A 21,722-nucleotide genomic window follows, 5' to 3' on the forward strand; every position below is an offset into this window, starting at 1 on the left:
AAAGGACTTTCTGTTGGCATTTTGTTAATTAGATGTTATGTATCTTATTCTATTACTGTTACTCCACATCCAAAGTGTGTGGAGATATCAACCGGCATTGAATCACTATAACAGGATATCTCCATTTGCAAAGATTTTGACTTGGTATCTGCAGACGAGTTCGCCTATAACTATTAAAAATAGCTTGAACTAAAAAAAAAAAAAAATACTGGTTAATGTTTCCCAGTAGGAAAAAAAAAAGAATCAAGAGATGAGTTTTAAAATTGGAATTCTTATCCTTCATTCATTTGAAATATATGGAAATGTCCTTCTAATCTAACAAGTGTCCACTCTGGCATGCAAAATCTACTGAGAACCAGCAAGCAATGGCTTCAGGCAGCTCCTGACCTCAAGCCTGACTTGAACAAGATGGCTAACTTGAATTTTTCCTCCTCATTCACACCCCTATTTATTTCAAACTTAATCATTATGAGAGTGCCAAGTAAATCTATCTTACTTTGCATTATATACTCAGTGCCCAAAAAAGAGTAGGTGTTCAATAAATACTGTTGCACAGTTTTCAAATAAATGAATAATACTTCCCTGAAAACTGCTCCTTCTTGTGTACAAACTGTACTCCTACAACACAAATTTTCTCTTCCTCTCATTTTTATTTAGGAATCCTCATAATACCATATATTATGAGGAAAATTTGTCTTGTCTTTTTCTAGTCTCTCCATCGCCCTCAATGCAGTACATGCTCAATAAATACTGTTTGACTGGTTAAATGATAACTTGGAAATTTAGTGAAACAACTGACAATTCATTAAAAAATAAATTAAAAGGTCTAATCAGTTGAATCATGAATTGACTCACCAATGCTTCAAACTTCTAACACCCAAATAAACTCTTCTTATTTTTAAGGAGCAGTGATTTGAACCAATATGTTCATATAGGACATTGGGACAGTCATAAGTTTTTAAATCTTAACCTTATTCATATGTTAAATATTGTTTTATTACTTACTCTGTATCTTCAAAGCCTGCTTTGCTTCAATGGGGAAAGGATAAGAGAAGAATATGTGAGACACAGCTCTGAGAAAAGAGGGAGGTATTAACTTGGAAGTTTTCTAGTTCGAAAAGATAAAAAAGCATCCCAAAATAAAACAAGTCCGCATTCTCAATGCTGGAAAATGACAGTGACTAAAAAACTCTTTCCGCTTATATGAGCACTGTCCTCTGCCCCCATCCATCCCTAGTACTGGGTAACTCAGAGATATAATTTATGATGGATTCACAAACAAAATGGTCAATGGTTCAGCACAAACCAAACATGAGCAGACACATTTCTAAACCCAACCGTCATGCTGCTTACACAATCTGTTGATCCATTGAACAAATATATGTTGAAAGATTAAGCGGGAGTTGACTGCCATTCAGGAAGATAAATGTAGAGTAGACTCATTTTCCGCCTGACTTAATGCTTAAGGATTTGTATTAGAAGGATGTTGGGGAGGGGTAATGTCTGCAAGGGATGGGAGGAAGGGAAATTCCAGTCACCCAGATCTTTAGAATGAGATTATCTCGCCAAGGACCTCACACAGAGGCCTTTACCAGCCATCTTTCACATCCTGAACCTTCTTTTCCCCTTATTTTTTATTGTGAAAAAAAAATTCAAGGAAATAAACGAGTGCTGCAGGGGCACTTGCCTTAGCTATTCAGTCCTTGTTGATGGAACGATAGAAAACAGAATGTTTTATACAGTATGGTTTGAGATTTAAAAGGGGAAAAAAAGAGTCAGCCTGTCATAAAGGCACATTGTTATCCAGCTTGCTCATAAAAGCCCTGTGAGCCATTAAGCTATTGAGGGGACTGAAAGCCTGAAGCTAGAAACTCAGTGTTCCTGCTGGTGGGGCCAAGGCCACGCAGGGGCAGAGTTGGAGCCAGCCTTGATTCAGCTCATACTTGTTGTAATCTTCCTCAATTGAGGAAAGAAGACTGTCTTCTGGAGTTGCATTTGTCCAGCTTTGCCAGGCTGAAAAAGACAGTACTTTGCTGCTGTTCATCCTGTTCTAAGTGCTTGAGCTTCACAAGAGAGTTTTCTTAAAAAGAAAGTAAAAAAAGAGAAAGAGAGTGAGAGGAGAGAGAAGAGGGAGGGAGGAAGAAAGTAGGAAGAAAGGAGGGAGGGAGGGAGAGGAAAGAATAAGAGAGAAAAAACAACCATCTGTACAACATAAGTGAATTTCCTTGATTGGTAAACCTGGGACATGGCTACAATACAGTAATGCAATCATGCTGCTTCCTTGTTTAGCAAGCTGTGAACAATTTTCAGATACATCCAACAACTCTGGCCTGGTCGAGAATGAATTCAAAAAGAAAACAACTGAGCACTGCAAAAAGAGATGGATCTTGACCTACTGAAGTACATGTGCCAATAAATGCACTAGAAAGTAATTCACTTTGATTCAACATTTATTGAGTGTCCATATGGGTCATGATGCAGGAGTAGAAACTACACAAACTTACAAAAGACCTAGTTCTTGCCCTTGCAAAGCACATATGCCAACAAAGACCATGCAGACACAGGCAGCAGAATGGTGCTTAGATGTCCAGGAAGAGATATGTTTTGTTTTGTATTGAAGAATAAATTAAATCTTTTTTTTTTTTTCAGGTTAGGCAACCCTTGGTTGACCTCACAGATTGCAAGGACCTTGGCATCTTACAATCCTTTATTTTTTATTTTTTACTTTATTTTTTATGCCTATAGCACCTGGTCTTCCTAGGTGGTCTCCCGTCCAAGTACTAACCAGGCCCACCCCTGCTTAGCTTCTGAGATCAGATGGGATCAGGCTTGTTCAGGGTGGCATGGCCATAGACAAGTTGAATCTTCTAAACTGAGAAAATTTTAGGCAGGTGGTAGGTTTAAGCAGTGCTGTACAGAAGTAAAGGGAGATGAGCTTGGATATATGAGTTTCACATATCCAGGGTTGACTTCAAGGTCCAAGAAGAAACAATATTTAAAGTAAGCTAAGAACATCTTTATTTGCCAAGCAAGGTAATGAGTTTGGAAATCAAGATGGTGTTGGGTAAAAATGACTGAGGAAAATTCTTGAAATTATTTTTAGCCAGTCACAAGCTCTTGCTTTTCATTTTTTAAATGCATCTAGTGCAAGACGAAGAATTGCTAAGATATAAATGCATGCACATAATTCTCTGAGTCAGAGTTCTGTGGGTTCTCCTTCTTTTTAACTTTTAATTTTTTTTCCTTCTCATCAGATTTCCTACCCTGAATCATCCGAGTTAAAGAGGTTAATGACCAATATTCTAGGCTTTCAGTTCCAGATTCTTGTTGATTTCTTGTTTTATTTCCCTGGGAAATTTTGCTGGGATTTAAAATGATGCCAACACAACTGGTGAGTCTGGACCATCCCTTCAACATAACACCCCTATCTTCTCCTTGATGCCATTGTTATTTGTCTTATCTTTTATGAGCACTTGAGTTCCAAGTAAAACTGACCATCTAATAGTATAAGTCTCAGTCAACAAGTTTTAACTTTTAGACCAGTGAATCTGCAATCCTTTTTATTCCACTTGCTTTCTTTAACCAATTATCATTGACTTTGAACTATTTAATTGTAAGCATCTGATCTCTCCTTTTCTCGGATGGCTAGAACTTGGCAAACCAAAATGTTAACTACAAGAATAGAAAAGAAGAAACACTGAAACTAATGAATTCACTGGAAATGATTTGCAATCTAAAGAAAATATGACCATCTGGGTTAAGCTATTGTAGGTTATGGATTGAGCTTTTTGTTTGATTTGGCTTGGGGCTGGGGTGGGGAAAGTTCCTGCTATCAACCTTATTAACTTACATCTAGCAGCACAATGCCAGATATTATCGGGCATTAGGCCTTCTGCAAGGCTATCCCATTGGGCAAGCAAATCTATGTGAATCTTGCACATGACAGAAATTGGCGAGCATTCTCATGTATATTCATACGGCTTCCTAATCTTAATTCTTCTCTCCCTTGCACAGGGAACATTGTGTATGGTCCAATCTTGCCAGATCCAATCACCTCAGATCCAGGGAAGCAACTCTGTCTTAAAATATTTCCGTAGGTAAGTATAAACTAGCTGACACCAAAGCACAGTCAGAAAGAGTGTTTTCACCCAAATGGGCAGGAACTAATGCAGGCTCTCCTGCCTGATTTGTGGCTGTTCAAGGAAAGGGAACAGGATGACTATGGGCCCAACCCTACTTTGGCAAGAGGTTAATACTGGCCCGTATGCCCCTTCGTAAAGAAATACGGAAGGACAAGATGGCTTTGGAGGGGTGGGGGGGTTCAAAGAAAGGAAAGCTAATGATTCAAACACAAAATTCTATTCTGGATTGGAAAGAGAACTCTGTTTTTATCCCTTAAATCTAGGAGAAATTCTTCCAGAAGAGCAAAACTAATGGCAGCCAAAGCTAATGGGGTGTTCTAAAAAGCATTTTATTCTTTCTCAATGAAGCTCCACATGTATGATGACATTTTTTCAGCTAAAGGAGCTATGTTTTACCAAAATTAAAAGCACAGTTAGGAAAATCTGCTCCAAACACAATGGTCTGCTGGATTTGAAATATCACTCTGAAGACAAGCCCCATGGTGCTGGGGAATACCTGAGTCAGCAGAAGGTGGGAAGGAGCATGAAGACGGTGTTTATTATGTCTTGAGATGACTCTGTAGGTCACTGCTGATTTCTGTTTACATTTCACTGACCCTCCGCACTCCAGAGCAGTTTGTTCAGCTGTGACCTACAACCAAGAGAACATGCAGGATGTCATCCTTTGAGCCCTGTTCTAGACAACTGGTATACCCAAGAAAAAAAGGCAATATATACTGAGAAATGTCCATCAAACTACAGTTCTTTGAATTATCTGTTTTCTCATTTTGTATTAATACAATTTACAGGTGTTGGGGTACTAGTGTAAACCATGATCTCAAAAGACGGTTTATCAAAGCGATCATTTTTGCTTTACATTATAATTGGAAAATGAGCCTCTAGAATAAATCCTATCTCTAGGTCATTCTTTCACCCATCTCAGTTAGGATGTGTTCAAAACTGAAGGGCAATATAATACTTTTTGTAATGGTATGTATCAACATTTTTGCAAAGGATTATTTGAGGTCACCAAGCAGTTCTTTTATCCTTTCAGGTTGATATATATGTTCAAACTCACTGGGGATCTGTTTCTTGAATTTGGAGCTCACTGATTATTTTACCCACCCATTAAACAGCAGAAGATTCCTCCTGTTTTCCCAAATGTGAGAGCTCAACTACCCTGCCACAAGAAAAATGTTTTGTGATTTTTCGAGGCCAAAAATCGTCTCATACATCTGTAATAAAAGCTAAAATATAGTGTTTGTTTCCCAGATAAAACTCCAATTTCAAGGGCTGAACTACTTCAGTCACTCATTCCTAAACTACAGTATAAGCTCACGTGGGGTCTCTTAAAGAGGAACATCCATATACAGATTATTTTTAATGAAAAAAACCTTCCACATCTGCCCCTCCCTGTGTTCACTTAGAACCCTGTACTTACCCCATCACTGCACTGAACACTTTATAATCACTCCACATAATTGGTTATTTGATGTCAAGATCTTATTCATTCACAGAACCCCAGTGCCTAGCATAGTGCCTGACACATAGAAGGCCCTCTATAGGTGTTGCTATGTGAATGAATGAGACAAAGTCTAAGGCACCATGTCATGATAGTTTAAGTCTGGTGAGAGTCCATGGTGATAATGAACTCATCTCCTTCATCAATAAGCCTCTGTCTAGCTTTCCTTTTTCCAACTGTTACATGCTATTCTGAAGCCAAATGGGAGACATGCTTAGTAGGAGGCATATGCTCAGTGACTGAACCAGTATGTCAGCTTCCGTCAATTGCAAGGGCTTCAGGACAGGGACCACACCTTAATTCTCTTGGGTCCTCAGTCACTGGTTTATAACAGGTATTTGGTTAATGTGTATTGAATAAACTTGATCTTTTAATCATTTTGAAACTTGGTATGCCTTATAATACAAATGCCTGTAAACTGAGAGTTCACAATATAATCTTGACTGGAGGAGTAGACAGTGATTTTTTTACTTCTTCCTTAAAATCCACTGGTATCTTGGGTTCTGAACCCCTGAATTCCTTTTAAAATGGGGGGCAGCGAGAAAAAGAAAGAAGAGGAAGAGAAGGCAGAGGGAGGAGGAGAGGTGATATGGGGTGAAAGGAAAGACTAAGGAGGGAAAAAGATAAAATAAAAGATTAAAGGAAAGAAGCAAATTAAGGGAACCCATAGCTCGGTGTCTAACATAAGGGATGATGGGGTAATAAAAGCAGTAATGTTGATGAATATAAAGTGATCAAGTAAGCACTATTTTTTGAAGATGAAACAAAACAGAATTTAGATTCTATTTCCAACAACATGACAGACTAATCCCTCCAGGCATAACTAAAATGCTGAATAAAATATTTAAAATGTCATTTGAACGCATGGCTTGGCTGGCAGGAAAATGTGGATGGATTGGAGGCCAAAGATGAAAAGTGTGAATCTCGAAAGGTAAGCAAGCAGTAGAGAAAGCGCTTGTCTTAGGACTATTGAAAAATCCTCAAGGGGCCTATAACTCATTTTTTACTGGGCTGTACCATACAGTCTGGGGCTCTAGCAAGGGAATAGGTCAGTTTAAAAAGCTTTGGTGTAAAGCTGTCACCGTAGAATATATACACTCTTAAAGGAGAAGGGGAAAAGACATTCCACACGCTTTACAGGAGGAGATGTTGGGCGTATATGCCTTGTTGGGCTTTGGCCTTGGATTTGGGTGAAGCAGAAAAAAAATGTAAGCCTTGAGAATTTTTAATCACAAGCCCTGTTTATATGAATGTAATGTCAAATTCCCTCTGTGTGACTCCCAAAAAGATACACACTGGAAAAAAAACTTTTTTTCTTTAAGTGGTCCAGCCATCACATCCACATGGTAGCATGAAAGAAAAGAAAAGGAGAAAGGCAAGCCACCTACATTTCCCAAAAGTTGTACACACCAATTCTGGCCACACCTTACTCATATGACCTTATCTAGCTCTGTAAGTTGTCTTTATTCTGGGTTCCAGGGTTTACTGATACAGAGAAATGGGAGAATGAGTATTGGGGGGTAGGAAGTGGGAGTAAGCTCTGCCTTTATCTTTCTCTTCAAATATTGAGAATTAAAGTTATATGTGTTCCTTGAACATCTTTCTGGTTAGTAATGGATAGGATTTTTGAGTCTTATTGTGGAATAAATCGGTTTCGTTAGTCTTCAACTTTTCATTAAAAAAGCTAACTAGATTTAACAAACATTTGAAATTGGGAATCAATTTCTTAAATAATAAGAAAAAAGGAAGAAGAATTCAAGACCAAAAAATCATATAAACTGCAATTAAAGTTCTTTTTTTAGAGAGTCTTGAAGTCCTTAGGATAGATAAAACTGATCAGAACTGAAGCAGCCTTATTGTTTCTTCTGTTTCCTTTTATTTTCCTCTTCTTAACACAAATTTCCTCAAAAGAGTCTAGTGGCAAAGCCCTCCTGCAGAGCTAGAAAAACAGAAATCGCTGAACAGTTTTTTTTTTGATGGAATGTCTTACTTAGGGCTTTTTGTTTGTTTGTTTTGTTTTTGTTTTTGTTTTTGTTTTATTTCTGACTAAAGCATAGGAAATTGCCATCTTAAATTTTTAAAAAAGGTTTTAAAAAGGACATTTTCTGTAATAATATAGCATCTTTAAAAAAATAACAAATTCACAGCTAATGCTATTAAATGTTCTTGGGAGAAGAAAATTGTAAGTTTCCTTTTATAGGATTAGCTTTTTACACACACACACACACACACACACACACACACACACACACACACACGCTATCAATCACAGCCTCAAATCTAAAAGTCCACAATAGAGGTATGAGCAGCGCTTCCAGCTAATCTACAAGAAAAAAATTTTTACTTTTGTGTAAAAATTTCAGAACTAAATTCTGTGCTGACTTAGGGATGCAAAGAGGAATTTTTACTGCTGCAGACTCTCACACACTCTCAAACACTTGCACACTCAAACATACAGCTATATGCATATATATGTGTGTATGTGTGTGTGTGTGTATATATATATATATATACACACACACATACACACATATGTATATATATATATACAACACACACATACACACATACATACTGTGTATGAGTCACAATAACCATGATAACAGCACAAAAGACTTCAAGTGATTCAGCCCCCTTATCTGAAATTTCAATATTTCTACTTAGTCACTGCACATGGACAGCAATAAATCTACTATAATGTAATGCCAAAGAAGTGAAGAAAACAAACAAAAAAGCCTCTGCTAAAAAGTGGTTGCTTTCCAAACACCAAATATGGCAAAGATATTTTGCCATCTAGCATTTTAAATGAGTATAGATTTATTTGTTAAGTGTATTCCTTATAGCAAGTCACGCAGCAACCCTCTGCCCTCCAGTCATCTTCCTTTCCCCTCTGTTTCTGAGGCTCCTTAGGTCCATGATAGTAAGCACCAAAATGTAAAATTTATCCAATGGGTTTAACTTTCTGAAAGATTGGAATTATGAAAAATAATAAAAATATTTAGCTAAATCATAATTTGATATAGGTATATTTTGTAGATTGTTTTTGGTTCAATATAACATAGATCCACATAAGAGAGTTTAACCAAATAGGGTTTTATTTTTTTCTTGTAACAAGTCGAGGAGTAGGTCGTCCTGTTCTATTTCTATCTTTTCACTCTGCCATCTTTAGCATTTTGCTTTCATCTTCACGGTCTCAAAATGTCTGCTACACCTCCAGGCATCACATCCTCATTCCAGACAGGAAAAAAAAAAGTGACAAAGAAGAAAAGAAAATATCTATATCAGAAGAGCGAAATTTTTCTAGTATCCTTAATAGAATTAAACTTATGTCTTGTTGGCCAGAACTGAAAGAAAAGCTGCAAGAAAGGATAGATGATGGGCTGTTTTCACCAGACATATTGCCACATCAAACAAATTGAGGTTTCAAGAGGAATGACAAGAAATATTGGTATAAATATTTAATGCCAAAATTCTAAAATTTGAACCCATGAAGAAAGTAATTAAGCTTCTCATAGGAAAGTATAATATCATATTCACTTTTTGCTCCTAATGTATGCCAGGCACTATTTTAGGTGCTTGGGATATATCTAGATAAAAATTCTTGTCTCGTTAGATCTTACATTCTAGCAGACAGAGACAGCTAACAAACTATAGTCACAATAAATAAATAAAGTCTATAGTTTATTCATAGGTGATAAATTCTATGGAAAAAAGTACAGCTGAGTAAGGAGAGTTAGGTGTGGAGGGTGGAACGGACAGGTTGTAACAAAAATAAACAAGAATTATGTATTTTTTTTTCATACCTCACGCCCTTCTAATTTCTGGGATATATTATATGTTTTATCTTGAGAAAAAAAGTTCAAAAATATAGTTCAGTATTTTTTCAACTCTCATTCTTGAAAGTGCTGAAACCAACTGCTGTTATTTACACAAGAAATGTCAATGATTGCATCGTGTAGTGTGGTAGGCTAGACATTGCTTCACACAGGGGGAACTGTTTGCAATTTACTTAAAGGGTCTAATTCCATAAGGATGAAGGAAAAATCTGAGGAAAAAAAAGAGCAATCAACAAAGAGAAAATGCTCTCTTGACCTGCTGCCTCTTGAGTGTCGGAAGCCTGGCCTTTCTGGGGAATGCGGATTTTCAATAGGCATAGTGCAATTGGATTAACGCTCCTCTGTTTTAAATCATAAAAATAAGAACTACACACAAAGACAAGAAGTTACATTCCAGAGTAAAAATTTTTTAAAAATCAAAAATCAACATCTCCCAAGGGATTGGAGTTTGATTGATTTTATTTAAAGTCTGGGTAGGTTTTGACCACTAAATATTTGCTTAATTATCCTAGCAATGAAGAGTGATGCTCTCATTAGCAGGGGTTAGAAGCCCATCTGTGTTCTCTGTTGGTTTTTTGTACAGGACTGCAAACCTGTAAATTGTATGTACAGTTGGGAGTAGGCAAATTGTAATTGCCGCTCTGATATTCATTATCCCATGAAGTTAGGTAAAGCAATTTATTTTCCCTGGGCCTTGGCCCATTTATGCATAAATTGTAGTTAATAGAACTTACTCCACTATAATACAAAATTTCAATATTTTATGCTAAGCCAGAAAGTGTTGCCTTGTGTACTGCCCACTGGCAAAAAGTAATGTTCTTCTAGATCCTGAAGCTAAGAGAGCCCAAAGAAAGCAAGAGGAATCTTACCACTTTGAAATTTGCAAACAGCAGTCACAAACGTGCCACATCCCTTGTCCCTGAAGAAAACCAAAAGTGAATGCTTATCCAGAAGGATGGGAAACATTGTGAGCTGAATTTTACGTGTGTTTTAGGAAAATGATGGAGCCAAGTCATTATTGACAGTTACTCTCAACAGGGCAAATTTTGTGAGACTTGGAACTTTTACACTTCTGTCAGGGAGAGGGAGGTGCTCTTTAGTAAAAGAATACTTAGTGAATATTTCTGTAGAATGAAAACAAAAATCACAACACATTATGAATTTTTTTTAAATAAAAAATATCACAAAGTCACAAAATGTAAAAACACTGGCATTGCCACTCTCTGATTCACCGCCATAATATTTTTCCTACATGTTTTGCATGCATCCTTGACCATCTCTTCATACAACAATTTTATAATCATTTTTCAGAGGTAAATTTATCATGAAGCAAACAAAGCTTCAGGGCCCCTTACTCCCATATGTCCCTTGCAAGGCCTTATACCAATTTTGTATTTTCCTCAGTTTTCATCACGAAAGGAAAAGATTATGATATCTTTATAACTGTGCATGTTGCATTGTCAGGTTACATTCCTGAGAGGAAAGACCTAGGCTTCAATAAGAACCTAATTTTTTATTAAGAGATGACAGTTGGACAAATTCTCCATACTAGCTTCTGACTCCATACATTTCAAATTTTGTTTTTCCTCCACTACTCAAACCCTTACAATGCTGGGATCTATAAGACATAACCATAGTGCAAGACAACTTCCCCACACCTTCGTAGCACAACACTGGGTCAATTAGCACAATACACAATAGAAGCATTCCTAGAAGCCATTCCCATAGTAGGACACCGAACCTAATTCTCTTCGAAATAATCATTCACTATGTACTTCTAGAAGTTACTGTGAAACACATAAACTCATCTCACTAAACTCAAACTACACGTACCCCCAAATCAAATTCCTCTTAGTTCCCTAAAGCCATTCTAATGTCATTTCTATGGAAAAGAAAGAGTGGAAGGAAAGTTGGAATGGAAAGAGATCATGATCGTAAACAATATGTTTAAAAGGTTTTACTTTATAACTGTCTATATATGGCTGTGCAAGTAAGTTGCCCTGAAGTTTAAGCATCATTCATTTAGTAGTAAAACTTCACTATTTCTGAGTCCTGATAATTCCACACATGCCCCCGTGATGGGTGTGATGTCTCAAAGGAAATAGATGGCTGTGAAGATATATGATATTTTGCTTCTTTGAATTCAGAGATGCGAATTCTGGTTTGGATTTCTAAGGACATAAATTATTCATTCAGCTTCACTTATCTACCTATCAAGTCACTCAAAAACTACTTATTAAACTCTATCATTATTAAGAGACTATCCTAAAAGTTGTGGCTGATTGAAAAGTAAGCCATAGTCCCTGCCTTTACGGGACCCAGAGTCCAGTGGAAGAGACTAAAAAAATAAATAAATAAATAATAACGCAAAGCAGACTGCATTAGAAGAAGAGAGGAAGTCATGTCCAAGCCAGAGTCCAAATGGTCAAACTGTGGGCTATTCATCTGAATAATTTTATAACCTCTGATACTCTCTGGTCCTCAGGTTTTCCGTCTACAGAATACAGGTGGTAATAATCATCTCACAAGACGAATGTAAAGATGAAAGGAGATAAAATTATATATAAAAAAATAAGGCTTTCTGTAAATATCACTCCCTAGAAGAAAAAACAATCTTATTCTTTTCTATATCTGTTTCTGTTCCAATGTTCAATAAATCTCTGTTGAAAGTAGAATAATAACAGGATAAGTGAAATAAAATTATAGTGTAAAAAAATATAATGAAAAAAAATATGAGTGAAAAAAAAAAAAGAAGAGAGGTGAGGGCTTCCCGGAGAACAGGCCTTGAAGGATGTTTTGGATCTGGTGAAGAGATATCAAGACTGCATCAGACAGTAGTCTTTCAATGACAAATGGCAGAAACCCAACTCAAAGTGGCTTCGGCAAAAAGGAAGAAACACTTGGCTTATGAAACTGTGAAGTCCGAAGCAAACTTGGTTCCAGGCTGGCTGAACCCTGGTATCCAAACCATATTCCCAGAATCATTCTCTCCCTCGTACTCAGCTTTGCTTTTTTTCATGTCGGCTTTGTTCCCAGGCAAGTTCTTCCCATGCCATGGCAAATGGTCACCTTCAGCTGGTCCATGTGACCCAAATCTGCCATCTTTGTAGAAAGGGTCTCGAATTTCAAATATGCTGATGAGCCCACCCATCAAAGTGGTTGGAGGAATGGCATACAAATGGGGAGGCATTCTGCTCATCCTGAATTTCAGGGGCTGAAAATGGGAAAGGGTGGATCCCTAAAAAAATGCAGCAGCTAAGTAGAAGGAGGGAAAGAACTGCTATGGAATTCACCTACAAAGCACGCTTCAAATAGAGGAGAAAACAAGAGCAAACGTGCAAACGTTTACTGAGTACACACTGCCATGGTGTCTGGGAGGATACAAAGGTGAGGAGGACGTGATTCAAACCTCAAGTAGGAGAGGTAAGGCATGTCTGAAAAATAAATAGTCATAATCCAAGATAGGAAGCAAGTAAAGCCCTTAAAAGGTCGATAAATGCCATGTGTTCAGAGAAGGCAGAGATCTCTTTCAACTGGAAGGATTAGAAACTTTTTCAGAAAAGACATGGCACCTGAATTGGATTTTGAAGGAACTCGAAGGGAAAATGGTGTTCATAAATTATCTGAAAACTGAAATATCGACCTTACCTCTCTTACTTGAGAAGAGCCCTAGCATTGGCTTTTGGGGCTATGGAGTTATTTAGAGTTCTGATACATCAGAAAGGCCAATCATTTCTCAAACCATTATCATGGACAAAGATTAGAGTGGAAACAAAGGCAGATAAGAAAAGTTACATGGTGGTTTGTATTGTGGCAAGTGTTATTACTGCTTGGGTGAAAATCTCCATTTTAAATTTTAATTATATCTTGCATTTGTTCCTTTGTTCATCAATTAAACTAGGCCTCTTACTTTTATTGAGGGAAAAGTTACATAACATAAAATTAACTATTTTAAAGTATACAATTCAGTGGCATTTAGTACACCCACAATGTTTTTCAGTCATCACCTCAATCTAGTTCCAAAACATTCTCATCTCCCCAAAAGGAAAACCCGTACCCATTAAGCAGCCATTTCCCATTATCCCGTCTCCCACATCCCACAGCCCCTGGCAAACACTAATCTGCTTTCTGTCTCTACTGATTTACCTATTCTGTATATTTCATATCTATGAAATCATATAATATGTGACTTTTTGTGTCTGGCTTCTTTCACTTAACATACTGTTTTCAAGGTTAACTGGACCTCTTTTGATATTTCTTCCAGTGTTCTATAATGTGAGGTTATACATAGTGACTCTAGGTTTCGCTGCCTAGCAGCACTCCTGCAATGGGCCTTCTACCACCCAGTGTCCACTTACCCTGTGGTCAGTATGTCTCCAAGGGACATGGCTCTTCTATAGCCATAAGAAGTATTTACTTGATGTATAATGATTGGTAAGTTAGCTAGTTACATATTGAGTGCTTGCAGACTCCAAAATACATTCTTTGACCAAACAGAACTAACTCCTTCTCCAAGGACAGTCTGTCAAGGTAAGACCAAGAAGGAAGCAGAAAGCAGGGTGGCAGTTCAGCCTTCAATCCTATTCCCAGCTCCCTACCCTTTATTCCAGAATTTAAAATCTGGAAGCATTCTTAGAAAACATTCATTTTTTAGATCATCTGTTTTCTACATAATGAAACTGAGGCCCTGGGAGCTTAAAAAATTATCCAGGATCACACAGGTAGAGTACAGAACCCACATAAAAGCTCAGAAATTCTCAGCCTAAATTCTGGAAAAGCTGAGAGGAGGCTCATTTTACTATTTTTAATCTGTGCAAATAATAAGAGGGTTAACTCTGCAGTTCACAAGGAAAGACAAGCTGATGTATCAAAATTGAATCAATTTTGACCTTAAATAATGAGTGTATGAATGGATGGGCAATGCTTTCTATCATCTCTAAATTTTCAGCTACTATTGAAGTTATCTTTCCCTGCACAGGGGTTCTCCTTGTTTTATAGCTATGATGATCTGCATCCTACCATCTCATTTCAGAATTGCTCTCAAGGGCACTGAAAGTGAATGACCCCGTGATGGGGAAAGGGCTGGGGCTAGGAGACAGTGTTTAGGATTCAAAGGCAGTGAGGGCATCTTACTCACTCAGGAGCAGCTAAACTGTTGTTTTCCCTCTCCAAAAATATCACTTGTAAATGAGAGCTAGGATCCTTCTAGGTAGAAATGCAAGCCTGTAAATACCATGTCAGGATCTTTATTTTTTTTGTAACATAAAGTTAATGATGCTTAAAATATGCACAATATGTACCCCTGTGGAACACTGAATTATCTCGATGTCTGAACTTCTGGGGATGGTCTATAAAGAAAATAATTCAGATGTGAGTAGAAATAGAATTGTAAAACGCAATTAGGGAAGGGCGGGGAGAAGCCCCAGAAGAATATGCAGCAGAACCAGGGGGAAACAAAACAATGCTCCAATGGGCTCATCTTTGTTTTTTAATCTCATCTTTGAAAGATTTACTTCCTGGATTTTTGACTGAAAAATTTGTGAGCATTTCCTTGAGATAATTTACTTTTTTCTTTTTAACTTGGGGAAAAGGTGCTTTCAAAAACAAGCCTACTAGACCATTCTCTCCCTGCAGAGCCACAACACTCAAACACTCTGCAACTAAAACAAACAAACAAACAAACCAAAAAAAAAAAAAAAAAAATCTTCTAACTAATGTTTAGGTTTACCAAAGCAGGTTGGCTGCGAGCCTCTCTAGGATAATCATTTGCACCCTCCTTCAACCACACATAATACAGTCTTTATGCAGCAAATAGCAAAGTCGTTTCCCCACAAGTCAAAGGTCGCTTTTTGCTGTATTAATAGCTGCTATGGGAGGGTCAGTGTTGTGCTATCCTACATTTTTTCCAGGGCCTGGAGATGCAATTTCCTCCAATCTGCAGGCAATTTCCCACCAATTTTCTTGGGGAGCTAATAGGCTGTGACAGGAGATGGAGCTAGCAAGCAGCAGGCGGCTTCAGAAAAGACAAATTGCATCTCTGCCACCTAACTGGGCAATCTAGATCGACAGAGTTTATAGCTTTGTAGTGTTATTGGGCCCCATGCTAACAGCAAATCATTCACGCTGCTCGCTGAATTTCATATTCCTTTCCTTCTGAATTTGTTATTGCCACATATCACTTTGTAGCACTTTCCCTGGAAATTGCAGTAAAAAAAAAGGATCACATGTATTTGTGTGTGTGTGTGTGTATGTATATATATGTATGTATATATATGACTTAAATGTCTCCTAAATTGCTTACCAGAAATTATTAGCATTCAATAATTTCTGTTTACAGTTAGGGCTAAGCTGTGCAACAGGTTGCAGCCCTTCAGTCAGCACATAGAGTCTTCTTCTATCTGGTAGGTCCATGTGCTTGTGTACAGTCAAATGCATTTAAAAAAAAAAATAGCATGAACACTTGAAAAATATGCTTGCAACTCTGACTTATGCTTTGCCTACATTGTGTTTTAAAAGCTAACAGTTTACTATGACAGTGGAAATGCTTTCATAGAATTAAACAGAAACACCCTTAATTTTATTTAAAATTTTTTTCTCATTACATAAGTAATATACATTTGACATAAAAGATTTAGAAAGGGTAAGTAAGGTGGAGGGGAGACTGATTAAAAAAACACCTAGTCATTGTTTCAACTCAAGCATTTTTTTTAATTACCTGAATTTTAAAAAGACCTACTCTGTGCCAGGCGTGGCATGAAAATGAATAAGATAGGCTCCTGCTGCTGGGAATTTCATGGCCATGTGGAGGAGATAGGCATGCAAACAGATAAACTGTAAAAACTGTGTCTCAGTTGTCTGAATGCCACTTTTGAAGAAAGGGGTAACTGACTGCCTGCTAAAGTAAACTGAAGTGAGAAGCAGAATAAGTGGAGTTAAATAGTGCAGGTAAATGAACAGCACAGATTCAGAATCAGCTCTGCTTTTCTAAAGTTGAGAAGATCGCTGTGGAAATAGCAACCAATCACCGTCATTATTTGCATCTAGAGACCATTACTTGAAAAAACGTCTAAACAGTAATGTGTTAGACAACATGATCTATGCTGTAATGATTGTACTAATATTAAGGTAATATTAGGGTATAATAAGGCTAGAGTAAGCTTTAGGGTTCCAGGGGCCTGCACGGGAAAGAGCATCAAGCAGGGTCTGTGCCTGAGAAATGCCGAATTCCTAGCTAATCTAAAAATCCTCATTTCTAAATGCTATCTATTTCTAAGAACTTAGAGAAACCAGAGATAATTTTTTTAAAAAATTGTTTTTAACTTAAAAAAGACTCCAGGAAGGCTAATCACTTCCTAAAGATTAGGAAGCACCTGATCGTTACGGATTAGTAAAAACTGAAGTAGAAATACTTCCCATTTCTCTGGGCTAGATTAGGCTGCCACCAGAAGGATCGTGTGGTCTCTGCTGTATTTGCCGGTACCTCCATGAAAGTTAGTGTTATGATGCTTTCTCTTCTCGGCTCACTATCAAACCAGGGGGAGGGAAGCAAAAAGGATCTCTTCAAAGGAGAAAAGGAACAAATCTTGGTATGAAACTTTTAAAACCTTGGAGTTTGTGTGCTTGGTTTAAACAGATCATTCTGGCTTGCTGGTTTTGAGGGTAGGTTCACCCAAGCAATCAAGTGAAAGGCTCTAGCAAGAGCTCTACTCTCAATGACCTCTTCCACTTGCTAGTTGTGAGATCTGAAACTGCATCGCCATATTTGTTCCTTTCCTGAAAGCCTGTTTAGATAGCCATAAGCCTTAAAGAGAGAGTGTGTTTTGAATCTCAAAGTGTTCAGAGGTAGGCCCATAGTAACCTTCCATATACACTGACTAGAATAGAATAAAGAATTCCTTAATTAAATTGCAAATACCGTCTGGTAGAAACCAGTCATTATGCAAGCGTCTCACCCTAGAAGGCTCCATTGAATAGATCTGGGCAAGGCCTCAGCCTCTGCATGTTTCTTTATCTTCCAGAGCTGGTTTTGAAAACTCCTGGCATAGATAGGTATGGGGTGAGAGGAATGGAGTGGATATTAAATGCATACCCTTAAGGAATTGCAGAAAAAGCACGGAAATGGGTCCTCGATTCAAAGATGCACTTTAAATCTTAGGTGCTTTGGGAACGTAGCCAAGTGATCTAGTCAGAACTTTTTCTTTCCTTATCTGTTACAGTGCGGGTGATTGTAAGGTAATGCCTGTGAAGCTCACTTCATTATGGCCAGTGCTGGTGGCACACCTTGCATAGGGGAGGCTTATAGAAATGGCAGCTCTTCCCAGGTTGGCAATAGACCTTCAATTCCCCCATACCCCTAGCCATCCCTGACTCATAAGCACAAAGCCTCTCCCAGGTTTCAAGTTTCCACGTGGATTCAGCTTAAGCACTGGGTATAGTGTTCTCCCTCTGTCCTCCCTCTTCCCTTTCTCTATCATTACATTTCTCTTGAGCATAACTTCCAAATGAGTGAGACATTATAGAGCATTATTGCTCCGTGAGTGGATGCCCTCAGTTCCTTCTTGTCATTTCTAGATATAATGGTTTTTAATCAGATTTTGTATGACTTCTTGCATGCTACGTTCACTTCCCTCTTTTCATATGTATCAGAAAAGTGAACCCTAAAGTTAATATTACTGGAACTGGAAGACACAAAATGGTACCTTGTGCCTTGAAAGAATCAAAGGGCTTCACTGAGCATTTTACTTGCTACTTCAAGAATGAGGTAAGGGACAGAAGTAAGCTCATTAAATGTATTCCATGGATACAGGGAAGTTAAGGATTTGTCCAAGATCACACAGCATTTTATATATTCCTCATTCTCAAAATTAAAAGAAAAATTCATGGACAGATTTTCTTGACCTTTATGGACTTAGATACAAAGGGTTCAAACTCCGAGACTTTTCTGGAGGCACCCAAGAATTCGGAATGAACTAGGAAAGGTCACTGGTGGGACAAAAAATTCTATCTTCCACTTCTGCTTAACATTTAATACTAAATGGATATCAGTTGCGGGACCTAAGAATATTTCAAAAGAAATGATGTTGAATAAAATTAGTAAACCTTGCAATTTTTCATAATATGAATAAATGAGATAGAATTAAAAATGTTTCCTACTTAAATTAACACTGTCCAGTGGGAAAGAAAATTAGTTTATGCTTAGTAGAAGGATACATAAAATTTTACTATAATTCAGCCCTAAGGAATTTTTTAATTACCTCACTAATGAAAAATGTAAAATTACTGTGAGTGCATGTGCTGAGATCTTTCAACACCCATTCCTCAGCTTTAAACCACTTGCCATTTTAATATCCATTTTCATAAATATTATATTTCCAAAATGTTTGGCCCTTCATAAGACAGGAGTAAATGCAAGATAACATCTAGCAATAACTTGCACTCGACAAGGGGAAAAAATGGTAATATTCACGGATTGTATAGATCCGACTGAGTTTAAGTGCCAGCCAGTCATTTCTCAATCAGGAGCAGTGACAAAATCACAAATTCCATTGCTGCTCTGTCTTCAAAATTAGGTCCAACAAATCAAAAACAACGATCTTCACTAGTTTGTGTGGTCTGGCAAAGGATTAAGTCAAAAAAATAAAATATTTTTCCAGTCAGCAAATGTTCCTATGAATGGATTGGCCGACAACCCCAAGTGCATTTCTTTGAATTATATCTTGCATGCAATCTCATTTTTCCAATGATCCATTAGTTAACCAGAAATACTGTACATATTTTAATGGGTTAGGAGACCTTAAGGGAATTGATGCATCTCAAATGAATGCCTCAGGGGACTCTGGTTTATTGCATAAAAGATAATTCTTTCCTGAAAAGGAGCAAGCTTCATTTGAAATTAAGATTTGGAGATCATAAAAAGAATCAATCGAGCCAAGAAGTCTTTTGTAATGTATGGCACATAGGAGGCAAATGAGCATTTGCAGGTTATGTTTGCAGGAAGTGAGAGGAAGGCATAGTGGAATGACGGAAATCTTTACCCCTAGCTGTGTCACTTCAGAGCCTGTAAATAGTATGTTTTGTGAAAGAGACTTAAAGGATTTTCCTGGCCAATGTGCCACACTAAAAAGTTCATTCTTGAGATAGATGATAGATAGATAGATAGATAGATAGATAGATAGAATAGATAGATAGATAGAATGAATGGGAGATAGATGAAGAATGAATAGATAGAGATGGATAGATGATGATAGATGGAATAGAAGATGAATGAGATAGATAGATGATAGATAAATGGAAGATAGATGATAGATGGAATAGAATATGAATAGATAGATAGATAGATAGATAGATAGATAGATAGATAGATAGATGATAGATAGATAGAGACAGATGATAAAGAATAAGTGTTGGCATGTTCCAGAATACCCTGATGCAGTTAACCACAAAATAAGTTATTAGTTTATTGTAAGTGCAGCCAGTTTTTAAAGTCATGGAGTAATCCACTGTGGATTGCAGCAAGGAAGTGGAACAAAGAGTGTGAAATGAACAGATGGATTTGATTTTAAACAAATTAGACCCATGACAGGAGATGTAACAAGTCATTTTTCAGTTTTCCATGCTATGGGTTAACTTCCTGTGTGACCTTTCCAGCCTGCTAGCTCATATTCCCCTACCAGGAAGGAACTCAGGTCTTTCTGGGAGAGCGGCTTTTGCTTTGCAATCATAAACTACTGTCTCTTGCTTCTACTAAACTGATCAAATGAGGCACTACAGGAGCTGCCCCAACAGAATGGGTGATTACTTAATCTCCAAACTATTTGTTCTCTTAATCTCTGACTCATTCCTGGACACACTCATAAATACAAGAACAGATGTTCAGGAGATGTCACACCTTTGAAACTCTAGATTCTGAGAGTATTCCATCATCTCATATTGGCTTACCCATCAATGTGGCTGACATCAACCCCCAAATGACTCATGACATGGATCATTTTTGTCTTTTTCCTGATTTCTTTAATCCCATCCCTGCCTCTTGCCCCGACTTCATGGGTGTAGAGGCTGAAAGCTGCCGAAGGTGGCCCTGTGCAATGATGCTTACTCCTCTGCAAAACCTTAACTCTCTAGCAGTATCTACTGCCTTGAAATGTTCTGCTAATTTTTCACTACTTCAGTAATACTCTCATTTCCTTACTGTTAATGTCAAGTGAAGCTTTGGAGGAAAACAATGGCTCTTTATAAATTCATACTAAGAGGTGAATGACTATTTGACCTAAATTGCAAGTCCCCTAACTGACCATTCCCTCTAATTCACCTACACAGAGCTACTAAGGCAATCTGTCTAAAATGAAAATCTGACCAGGTTCTGATGGTTTCCAGTGACACACAGAAAATGTTGAAGCCCCCACCCTCACTCCATCTGCACCCCAGCCCTATGCAAATACCACCATTTCTGCTTAGGACTTAATGCTGCTCTTCCTTCTTCTTGTTACTGAATGACACTGAAATTTTTACCTTTCCTCGGAACTTAACTCACTTAGAACACATTCCCTCTGTCAAAGGTGTTTAGCAAAATCTGAGTTCAAGCACCGCCTTCTCTAGAAACTTTCCAGACTCATGTCCACCCAGCAAAGGTTGTGGCTCCCTTCTTGGTCACAAAAGCTTACCTTGTTCATGACGGTGACTCCGAGCAACATTTTTTTATTTCTGCAAGTTCCGATTTACCCAAATTGTTCATTAATCAGCTATAAAATGGCTGATGTGACACCCTTGTATTACAGAAGCGTAAAATAACCCAGTGCATGAACAAACATCAAAAAATGAATGTGTGGTAGAGAGAAGCCAACACAAGAAGGAGGCTTGTAGCTTGTTCCTGTTCCCAGAATAAGGGACATTAAGTCTCATCTCAGAGTTAGATGCAAGGGGAAGGGCTGAAAAGGGCTGAGGCAGGGGGAAGCTGCCACGGTTTCAGCAATGGCGGCTCCGACAGCCACTGATAAACTAGTGAGGATCACCTGTCTTCTTCTCGCAAATATTCCCTTTAAATCTCTCTTTCCTACCGAGAAGTTTATCTCTGTCAGCCTGTTTCTCAGTTTTGTGGGGATGCAGAATCCAGAAAGTAGGCAGCAAGAATAGCATGAAAGATACAACAGGCCTGTGGAAGCTATCCGCTTGTGGATCTGTTCTCGGTGCCTTATTATCTTCACCTGGCTTGGCGTGGCAGAAAAGGGCAGAAAGAGAGGTGAATGA

General features: G+C 37.8%; 1 non-coding gene across 1 annotated transcript; it reads right to left on the minus strand.

Moving 5' to 3' along the window:
• Positions 1-2,736: 2,736 nt before the first annotated feature.
• LOC120599640 (5S ribosomal RNA) lies at positions 2,737-2,855 on the minus strand. The gene has a single exon (XR_005651965.1). It is a non-coding gene; the product is annotated as a 5S ribosomal RNA (ribosomal RNA).
• Positions 2,856-21,722: the final 18,867 nt, after the last annotated feature.

This window comes from Pteropus medius, unplaced genomic scaffold (assembly GCF_902729225.1).
Source record: "Pteropus medius unplaced genomic scaffold, Ma_sr-lr_union100, whole genome shotgun sequence".
Lineage (NCBI taxonomy): Eukaryota > Metazoa > Chordata > Mammalia > Chiroptera > Pteropodidae > Pteropus > Pteropus medius.